Source organism: Poromitra crassiceps, assembly GCF_964638095.1.
Source record: "Poromitra crassiceps genome assembly, chromosome: 1".
Classification (NCBI taxonomy): Eukaryota; Metazoa; Chordata; class Actinopteri; order Beryciformes; family Melamphaidae; genus Poromitra; species Poromitra crassiceps.
In genome coordinates, this window is record NC_139623.1 from 62,011,012 (window position 1) to 62,021,980 (window position 10,969).

The following is a 10,969-nucleotide window of genomic DNA, read 5'->3' on the forward strand; positions in this document are numbered from 1 at the left end:
TGGGGACCAATTTTGTCTCTGGAAGCTAATAAAGTTAAAGAAGTTTAATTTAAAAATCTGAATTGAATATCCAGCAAAAAAGACATTAGATAGAAGTGATATTGAATGTTGACATTACTGTGGACTAGATGCACGTGCATGGATGGGGGGCAGAGGGGGCTCAAGCACCTGCCCCTTTGCTCCTTGAAGTCCAAGTGCCCTCTTTGTCTGCGGCTGGCTGATATTAGGTTACATGAAACTAGAGCCATTTCCACACATGAAGTCTGGACTGTGCCCGCTAAATCAGGTCCCCATATTTCCCGGAAGTTGCCCTTCCACACATCACATGAGGGATCGTTGTTTCTAAACATGAGGAAAAGGTCTGTGTTTTTTTGGCTGAGTAGAGCGGCCGGGGGGAGGGCGGGGAGTGGAGGGGATAAGGCATTACGTGTGCTGCACAGTGGTGCTGCACAAAGTCTGCAGGCTGCGGCAGAAAGGAACAGAATTGACATCCAAAACACATGCACAACTCTCCATACACTGCATCTCTCCATACACTGCATCCCTAACACAAAACACATGCACAACTCTCCATACACTGCATCTCTCCATACACTGCATCTCTAACACAAAACACATGCACATCTCTCCATACACTGCATCTCTCCATACACTGCATCTCTAACACAAAACACATGCACATCTCTCCATACACTGCATCCCTAACACAAAACACATGCACAACTCTCCATACACTGCATCTCTCCATACACTGCATCCCTAACACAAAACACATGCATAACTCTCCATACACTGCATCTCTCCATACACTGCATCTCTAACACAAAACACATGCACATCTCTCCATACACTGCATCTCTCCATACACTGCATCTCTAACACAAAACACATGCACAACTCTCCATACACTGCATCTCTCCATACACTGCATCCCTAACACAAAACACATGCACAACTCTCCATACACTGCATCCCTAACACAAAACACATGCACAACTCTCCATACACTGCATCTCTAACACAAAACACATGCACAACTCTCCATACACTGCATCTCTCCATACACTGCATCTCTAACACAAAACACATGCACATCTCTCCATACACTGCATCTCTCCATACACTGCATCTCTAACACAAAACACATGCACAACTCTCCATACACTGCATCTCTCCATACACTGCATCCCTAACACAAAACACATGCACAACTCTCCATACACTGCATCCCTAACACAAAACACATGCACAACTCTCCATACACTGCATCTCTAACACAAAACACATGCACATCTCTCCATACACTGCATCTCTCCATACACTGCATCCCTAACACAAAACACATGCACAACTCTCCATACACTGCATCTCTCCATACACTGCATCCCTAACACAAAACACATGCACAACTCTCCATACACTGCATCCCTAACACAAAACACATGCACAACTCTCCATACACTGCATCTCTAACGCTCCATAAAAGTGCTGGGAGGATTTGACGTTTTTTTTTTTTACCATATTTAGAGGAATATCTCATTTTAAATTAACTCATTGAGTGTGTTAGCAGAGTGGGTTAATGCAGCAGTTCTCGCGTGCACTCCCAGAGCAGCAGCAAAGACGGAGGAAATAAATATACACGAGGAACAGTTTCTCTTTCTCTCTCTGTGGTTCTTCTCCCATGGAGCTGTTTATTGACACTGACTCTGGGTCAGAGACACACACACATACATACGTTTTCAGTGCATGTCATTGGCTGTAACCACCTGTGTTGCATTCAGGTAACATCCTAAATTACAATGTTATACAATTGAGAGCATATTCTCTTTTATATCAACACCCCCACTTGTTCTCACATTGTTAGCTTCTCAATAACAAAAAAAACAAAACAAAAAACATGAGGTTCTCAACCTTACATCATGTAGACCTGTACATACATGGTTACTTTCCAAACATAAACTTTTCAAAACTAATCAGCTTAAATTTTGTTGCAGGTTTTGTCATCACATCTGCTATCATCTGGTCTGTTGGACAATACTTATTTATTTTCCCATCATTGACAGTCGACCTTACAAAATGATACTTTATATCGACATGTTTGCATCTTTGTCTACTAACAGGATTCTTTGCTAAGGCTATTGTTCCTTGATTATCCTCATAGACTTTAGGTGATGTGTACTGACGTTTATCAATACCTTCTAGTAGTTGTACTAGGTAGATACACTCCTGTATGGTTGCGGATAAAGCCATATACTCAGCCTCACAAGTAGACAGTGCAACCGTGGGCTGCTTTTTGGTTTTCCATGAAATCACAGGACCATTTTCATTTAGGCTTACACAGTAACCAGTCGTGCTACGTCTATCAGTTACGTCAGCCGCCCAATCTGCATCACTGTACGCATGTAGCCCTAGTTTTTCATCATCACATTTTCTGTAACACAATTCTTTATCATTTGTGCCTTTCAGATATCTCAGTACATGTTTTACAGTTGACCATTGTTCTTCCGTAGGCTCTGCGAAGTACTGTGATAATTTACTCACTACAAAACTAAGATCGGGTCTCGTACATGTAGTCAGATAAATTAGGCTACCTACTGCCTCTCTATATTTTCTGACATCATCTTCACCCATCACTTCTGCGTCATCAGTGTAGTTCAGTTTTTGTTCACAAGGTGTCATTCTAGGTTTACAATCTTGCATAAACCTTTCAAGAATTTTCTCCACATATCGCTTCTGTGACATTTTCACATATTCATCACTTTGATCAAAATCTATCCCAAGAAAATATTTTAACTTTCCCAAATCTTTCATCTTAAACTTTGCTGTGAGCATCTCCTTCACAAGTCTCAGTGCATTTTCATCACTGGCGGCGATGATCAAATCATCAACCCAAATTATAATTATAACTTTTTCATTTTCTGTTTCCCTTGTGTAAACACAATTATCAGCTGGATTTTGCTCAAACCCATTTTCGCTCAGATACTCATGTAGTGTTTTATTCCAGTTTCTACCAGACTGCTTCAACCCATATAGTGACTTTTCAAGCTTATACACCAATTTTTCATTTGTGCTAGATTTTACCTCATAACCTTCTGGCTGATCCATATAAATCTCGCAATCTATTGGTGCATGTAGGTAGGCAGTTTTTACATCCATCTGATGTAAAATCAGGTTTTCCTGTGCTGCCTTCTGCATTAACACTCTGATACTGGTCAGGTTAGCAGTAGGAGAAAACGTTTCTTCATAGTCTACACCCATCTTTTGACTGTATCCTTTGGCTACCTATCGTGCCTTGTATTTTTCAGATCCATCAACATTGTTCTTTATTGCATACACCCATCTACCCCCCACTGCTTTCTTATTCTCAGGCAAGTTGGTTAGGGTGAAAGTGTCATTTTCTTTTAGCGATTGTATCTCATCATCCATCGCATCAACCCATTCCTTTGATTTATTTGAGGTTACGGCCTCTCTGAATGTCTGGGGAACGTTACACATTAGTCTGTAACAGTAATCTATGTTTGTTAAGACCTGATCTTCACTGTCTTCACCAGATACATAATCATTTAGATGATGTGGTTTATTCCTTACTCTAGAAGGATATCTCGCAGTCGCAGGCTCAGTATGGTCAGCCTCGTCTGTCTGTTCTTGGCTGTCTACTTCAGGCATGGTTACTGGACCTGGGTCCTGAGCATGTTCTGTACACACGTCTGTATTCTGCCTGGTCTTCCTAGCCGTATTTTGTTCCTCACAGTCGTCTTCAGACGTCACATCTGTCTGTGTCTGTCGTTCCACTGTTGTTTTGGTTACAAACTTTACCAGTCTGTGTTTCTGTACTTTCCCACTGTCGAGTAGATCAAATAAGCTGGACTGTTTTTGTCGTACCCAACAAAAATTCCTTCTTCACACCTTGAATCTAGTTTCCTTTTCTCCTGCTTATAGGCATAACATTCTGACCCAAACTTTTGCATCCTGGAAAGGTTAGGCCTTCTTCCAGTTAGCATGAAGTACGGTGTCTGTTTCGTGCGCTTATTAAAGCATCAGTTTCTCACTACGGCTGCTGTCTGCACTGCGTAGGTCCATAGAGTTTTTGATAACTTGCTCTCTATCAGCATGCACCTAGCCATATCAAATAGGGTGCGGCAGTTTCGTTCAGCAGTCCCGTTTTGGTGTGGCGAGTATGCTGCTGAGGTTTCGTGTCTAATTCCATTTTTGCTCAGTAGTGCCTGGTAATTCTTTCCCATAAATTCAGTACCATTGTCAGACCTGATACATTTTATCTTCCCGTATGGGGCTGTATCGGCAAGAAACTTCTGTTGCTTGCACGGTGTCACTCTTACTTTTTAGGAAATAAACAAAAACTGCACTGGAATAATCATCAGTGAATGATATCGCAAACTTACACCCGTCTCTGGACTCTGGGCCTATGGGTCCCGCTAGATCTGTGTGTACTAGCTCTAGAGCTGCTTTGGCTCTTACATCAGGATCCCTGTTTCTAGTTTGGATAAACTTTCCTTGAGTGCACACCTCACAATCTGGACCAGGCCGGTCTGTTTTACCCTTGATTTTCATACCATCAGCAACACTCTGTAATTTCTGAATATCGTCATAGTTGCAATGCCCTAGGATTTCATGCCATGTCTGTAGCTTCCCTTACACTGATCACCATCACACCCATCATTTACTGTATGTAAATAGTACAGTCTGTTGTACACATGGATGTGGAATTTAGTACCGTCTTTGTGTAGTAGCTGGTCCTTCCCTTCCTTGAAGATCACGGTCGCTCCGCTGGCAGTTGCTGCTTTTACAGAAAAGATGTTCTGCGGATATGAGGGGATGTATAACGCCTTTCTCAGCGTCGCGTTGTGACATCGTCCTCCGCTGTCTATCAAGCACACCTCCGCATCTCCTCTGCGCTCAGCGACTCCGTTGCACCTTGTACCATCGGCCAACTCCATGACGTGACCCTCAGGCTGGAATGTCTCGTCGAACCTCTTGAACAATGCTATATCAGTAATGATATGCGAAGTCGCTCCAGCGTCGACCATCAGACCTCTCCTCTGGACATCACGCTCCGGCTGGATCTCAGCATCCCCGTCGTTGTCGCTCACTCGGAATGCGTACTCACTGCTGCTCGGCTCCTCTGAAACTTGTCTTGCTTCATCTCGCCGCTGCTGTTTCCGTCTGCAGTTAGCATCTCGGTGTGTGGAGCTTTTACAGTGACTACACCACTGTTTGCGTTGACATTGTCTGGCTTTATGGCCTTTCAAGCCGCATCTGAAACACACAATGTCTGTGCTCTCGCCTCCACGGTCATTGGCACTCGCTGTGGCGGGTCTTGCACTCGGCTGCACTCGTGCCTTCATGACGTTGTCATTAGATGTTGCAGCAGTGCTCATTCTTTCAGTGTCTTCGTAGCTCCGTAATTTAGTTTTAAATTCGGCAAATGTCATTGCGTCATCTCTTTGTGTGACATGGATAGCAAAAGGTTTGTATGATTCTGGTAATCCCTTCAAAATCATTGCTACCAACAGCCCGTCACTCAATGCCTCGCCGGCGTTTCTCAAAGCAGTGATGGCTGTCTCTGCACGTATCACATATTCAGTCACACTCTCACTGCTCGACTTTTGGAGTGAAGTCAGCTCTGTGTATAGACTAATTATGCGTGGTTTTCCTTTACCTGCATAATAGTCTCTCAAAATCCTCAATGCTTTCCGCCCGTTGTCCGCTGCTTCTCGCATGACCAGCGACAAACTTTTATCGTCCAGGAACTGGATCAGCTCTGCATATGCTTCGGCGTTCTTCGGCGCGTCTGCCGCTGCTGCTTCGGCACCGGCGGCTGGCTCATTTAAAATAATGTCCTTTAGCCCTTGCAGCGGAAGATGTCCCAAACACTTTGTCTCCCACAGTTCATAGTTCTTCTCGTCCCCATCGAACACGGTTACATGCTGCCACTCCGACGTGCTGCCACTCCGACGTTCTGCCACTCCGAAATATCGGCACTCAGAAAGGGTTCTATATTCCCCGTTTTTCACTAACCTCTCCCAGCCCCCACGCCAAACCTAACCTCCCCCCATGCCTAAACCTAACCTCCCCCAGACCCTAACCCAAAACCTAACCTCTCCCACCCCCACGCCTAAACCTAAGGTCGGCATTGCGGCTTCTAAGGTGAACGACCGCCAGTCCGAATAATGGAAGTTAACGTTCGGAGTGGCAGGGCTTCGGAAAGGCAGACAGTTACCATCGAACACTAGCCTAGACCAGCGGCCACCCGACTCGGAAGCCCGCCTAGCCATGTTGCTTGCTAGCTTAACGTTAGCGTTAGCTTGCTAACTTCTCACCGGGACACGCGGTTCGTTGCGACCTTCTCGGTGGTAAAGGCTGGATACCCTGGGTAACCCTGGGCCCATAACCTGTTAGCAGAGTGGGTTAATGCAGCAGTTCTCGCGTGCACTCCCAGAGCAGCAGCAAAGACGGAGGAAATAAATATACACGAGGAACAGTTTCTCTTTCTCTCTCTGTGGTTCTTCTCCCATGGAGCTGTTTATTGACACTGACTCTGGGTCAGAGACACACACACATACATACTGTACGTTTTCAGTGCATGTCATTGGCTGTAACCACCTGTGTTGCGTTCAGGTAACATCCTAAATTACAATGTTATACAATTGAGAGCATATTCTCTTTTATATCAACAGAGTGCCAGCCACTTTTGGAAAACGGATGCTCCCAGTGCCAGAGTTTCAGAGCGTTTTCAGTGATTTCTCGAGGCCCACAGAATATTGTGTGATATAATATTACTATGTAAACACCGAACACGCACAAAGAACGAGGAGACTCTATTGTATCATCAGCAAAAAAAAGTTTATTGATACCATTTTCCGTTCTTTAGTTATCAGCCGGAGAAGATAGGTTGTTTTCACCAAAAACAGACGTTTCAAATTAGAAGCTGAGACAATCAGCGTTTTGTTAAATGAAGCATTTCAAGCACATTCACTGACTCTGAAGCTAATATTTTCTGATGTAGTGACGTGGTGTAGTTGTGTGGTGCCCTGCGTGCCCCCCCCCCTCAGCTGCAAACTCCTCCCCACACTAACACACAGCCTACGCACCCAGCGTCTATTTTCGGAGCGCTCCGTTTTTGTGCGCCGGCTCCCAGCGCGACACCGAAAAGCCAAACCGGACTGCTGAGAATGTTTTGGCCCTTCGGCGTCGGGTGCTGCTTTTCTGGCGGCTAATCGTGTGGAGAAACTATGCAGCAGAGACAGAGGGGCTCAGTTGTGGGAGCGGATTGACTGCTGTTCGCAGCTAACGTTAGCTCGGTCCGTAAAATAGGTTATACGCCTTCAATAGGTCCAATATTTGTACAGGAGATGCATGAGGCTTTGATCCACGTCCCACCGTCAAAAAACGCATTTGACGCCGATCGACGTCATTGGCACTCTACGTTACTTTTTGATTTGACGCCGATCGACGTCATTGGCACTCAATGAGTTATAGTCTAGCAGCAAGTCCTCAAAAAAGGCTTTAGTTTTTGAGATACCCCTACCCGAGGTAGAACAAATGACAACAATGATTTTTCTTATCTTTAGGGTCTCCCATTAATGAAATTGAATGTTGTCAAAAAAATAATTGGGGGAAAAAATGTTTTTTTGGCTGTTCTTTAGAACTATCCCAATCCCTGAAAAAGAGCCAAATTAGGCCAGTCCGAATAGGGGAAAGGTGACAAAAAAGCCAATAACTTGAGAATGCTCACTCTTTTCCTCATCAGATTTGCTGAGGTATGAACCAGGTGGCTGCCCTACATCACCAAATAGTCAGAAAATGATTTAACTAAAAAGATAATGAATTATAGTCCTGTAAATATAGCTTTAGTTTAGGCGGAAATTGTACTTTGTGGTGATAGGAACATAGGACTCCATCACTTTTCTCTCATTTATTAGAAAAACTGAAATCCCTGAAAAATATACCATTACTGAGTTGTCTAGGGTGCTATTGAACACTGACCAGTAGTTGTATGGAGATATCTGGTACAGTTGTATTGCAAATGAGATTTCTTTAGACATAGGCCTACTACATCTTCTCTGAAACAGTCAAATTAGGTGATTCCGAATGGGGATAACTGGCATAATAGCCTATAAGTTAAGAATGCTCACTCTGATAGTCATCATATTTGGAGAGGGAAATACCAGGTGGCTGAACTACATCACCAAATAGTCAGAATGTGAGTAACCCACACGCAAAAGGTCCCCGGTTCGAAACCGGGTGGAAACAATCTGACGTTTTCAGATCAGATCAGATCAACTTTATTGTCCCCGAGGGGAAATTTGTCTTGGGCAACAAAGTGCATTACAGCATATCCATCGGCAGTAACATATACCAACAAAAGAAAACAACAACATGACAGCAAGACAACAGTAGCATTTAACAAAGACTTGCACAGAACCCGGGTGGAACAGGCGGTGCCTGTTTTGGCAAGAAAAATTGCACCCGCCCATATTACTCTGACCCTAAATAAAATAAATAAAATAAAATAATAAGATAAATAAAAGCATAGAACTATAAAAACATAAAATCATAAGAACATTGAAGCATAAAACCATGGCGAAATAAAAACAAGGAGAAACCACAAGAAGGACTAAAAGAAAAGAACAAGTGCGCTTCCATACTGCCACCTCCCATCAGTGCAGGTGTTTCACCCGTGAGGAAGGGGCTCGCTGTCTATTCAGCAGTGCAATAAAAAAACTCTCGTAACGGGACAAGCCCCGTCTTTTATTGTCACACGAACACCACAACACATGCATGCGGCCACAACACACTCATGCTGACGGTGGCCGGTGAAAAGTGTCCTCTGCATTTAACCCATCCAGGCATGTCCTTTCCTCCAGGGGACAGGCCAGGAGCAGTGGTCGCTTTCTCGTACATCGCCCGGGGACCAACTTTGGGTGTTGTCGTCACTGGTCGGATGACGATGACGATCTGATCTGATCTTCTGCATGTTTTTAGTGGGGGGGTTATATACGGAGGAACCCCCTGGGGGAGCACGGGGAGAACATGCAAACTCCACACAGAGAGAAAGGCCCTTACGACGAGATACCCCACCTGGGCAGTAGGCACTGAAGATATGGGGGGAACACAACCACAGCGCCCACAGTGTCCCAGGCGAGAATCGAACTCAGGACCTTCTGACTGTGAGGCGACAGCTCTACCACTGAGCCACCGTGCCCCAATAGAAGTTGGAAGGAAGGATAGACTATATCTATTGCTTTTGCAGCGGCTGGCTCTGAACCGTCTGCCCGAGGGTAGCATCTCGTACTCCGAGTAGAGGATGTAGTTTGGATCAGTCAGAACTCTATTTGGCACGGTGGCTCAGTGGTTAACACTGTTGCCTCACAGCAAGAAGGTCCCGGGTTCGAACCCCGGTCCGTCCCAGGTCCTTTCTGTGTGGAGTTTGCATGTTCTCCCCGTGTCCGTGTGGGTTTTCTCCGGGTGCTCCGGTTTCCTCCCACCATCAAGAAAGACATGTATGTTAGGGTTAATACTCCTGTCAGTGCTCCTGACCAAGGTACTGGCAAAAGAACTGGAGTTGGTCCCCGGGCGCTGCACAGTGGCTGCCCACTGCTCCTAGTTCTAGGAAGGTTCCTAGTAGAGGATGGGTCAAATGCAGAGGATGAATTTCCCCAAGGGGATAAATAAAGGATAACTTAACTTAACTTAACTTAACTTAACTTTGCCAGGTTTATTACTTTGTTTTCGAAGATGGACTGAAGCAGTGGCGGCCGGCCACTAGAGGGCGCCAGGGCGCCGCCCCACCTACCCACAGGAAGGGAAAATAAAACGTTATATATATAATATATATATTTGTTTTTATGAGCAAGGTGATACTGAATAATGACATCACAACAGTATAATCCTAATGTTAATTTAAAACAGGTGTGACAGGTGTCAGGTGTCAGAGGGCACACTATCTCATGCCTTTTGGTTCTGCCCTTCACTAACGGCATTCTGGGCCAAAATATTTGACTGGTACTCTAAGACCTACAAAATAACCCTGCAGCCGGAGGCAGAACTCGCCATTTTTGGCTGCTCGGAGTCCTCTCTGAACTTCCCTACAGCTGTGCAGCAATCTCTGACGCTGGGGACAACTGTTGCTAAAAGACTGATTTTAAAGGAATGGAAGTCCTCCTCTTCACCTTCTTTTCAGGTGTGGCTGATGTACATGATCTCTGTTATACAGATGGAGAGGCTGAGGTTCCTGAGAGCCAACTCGCTCAGAAGGTTCTCAAATATATGGGACCCCTTCTTGGCTTACTTTGACGAAGTCAAGAATGACTAGTGACTGAGGTTACGGGTGATAGACTGCTTACCTGGATGGTTTTCCATGGACCCCTTTCATAGGACTCAATGCATAATATCTTGTATAAGCACATGGGCACATATAGGGCTGGTAGCACCACAATACTAATTGTCAAAGATGTGTTTTTTTGTTTTTGTTTTCCTGTGTCTGAGCTTGTTTGTCTTGTTTGTTTATTGTTCTGTAAAAAGTCACAGTTTGTGGTAAAACTCAGGCACTATAAGTTATAAATCAGAAAGACTATGCACAACCAGTCGCATAAGTGACATCTCTCCTGCCAGTCCATGTTGTTGATGGTGTGATGTATAATGTGCGACACGAGGATGTAGTTGATTGACAAAACTAAACCTTATGTTTCAGTTTCAGAACAAACTGCCACTTTCTTGACATACATAATTATCTTTTAAATTGACAAAATGTACATGTGTACCCCGTGGCACAATTAAAACGGGATAAAAAAAGTATGTGTCTCTCGCCATTCACCCCATTCATATTTTTTCACATGCTGGTACCGAGAGAAAGGCAGGAAGTGACGTTCATTTTGGCTCTCTATAAACATGATCATTGACAGCAGTTCATCGCCCTTTCCACAGCAACCGTTTTGAGGTGGTAAAGCAG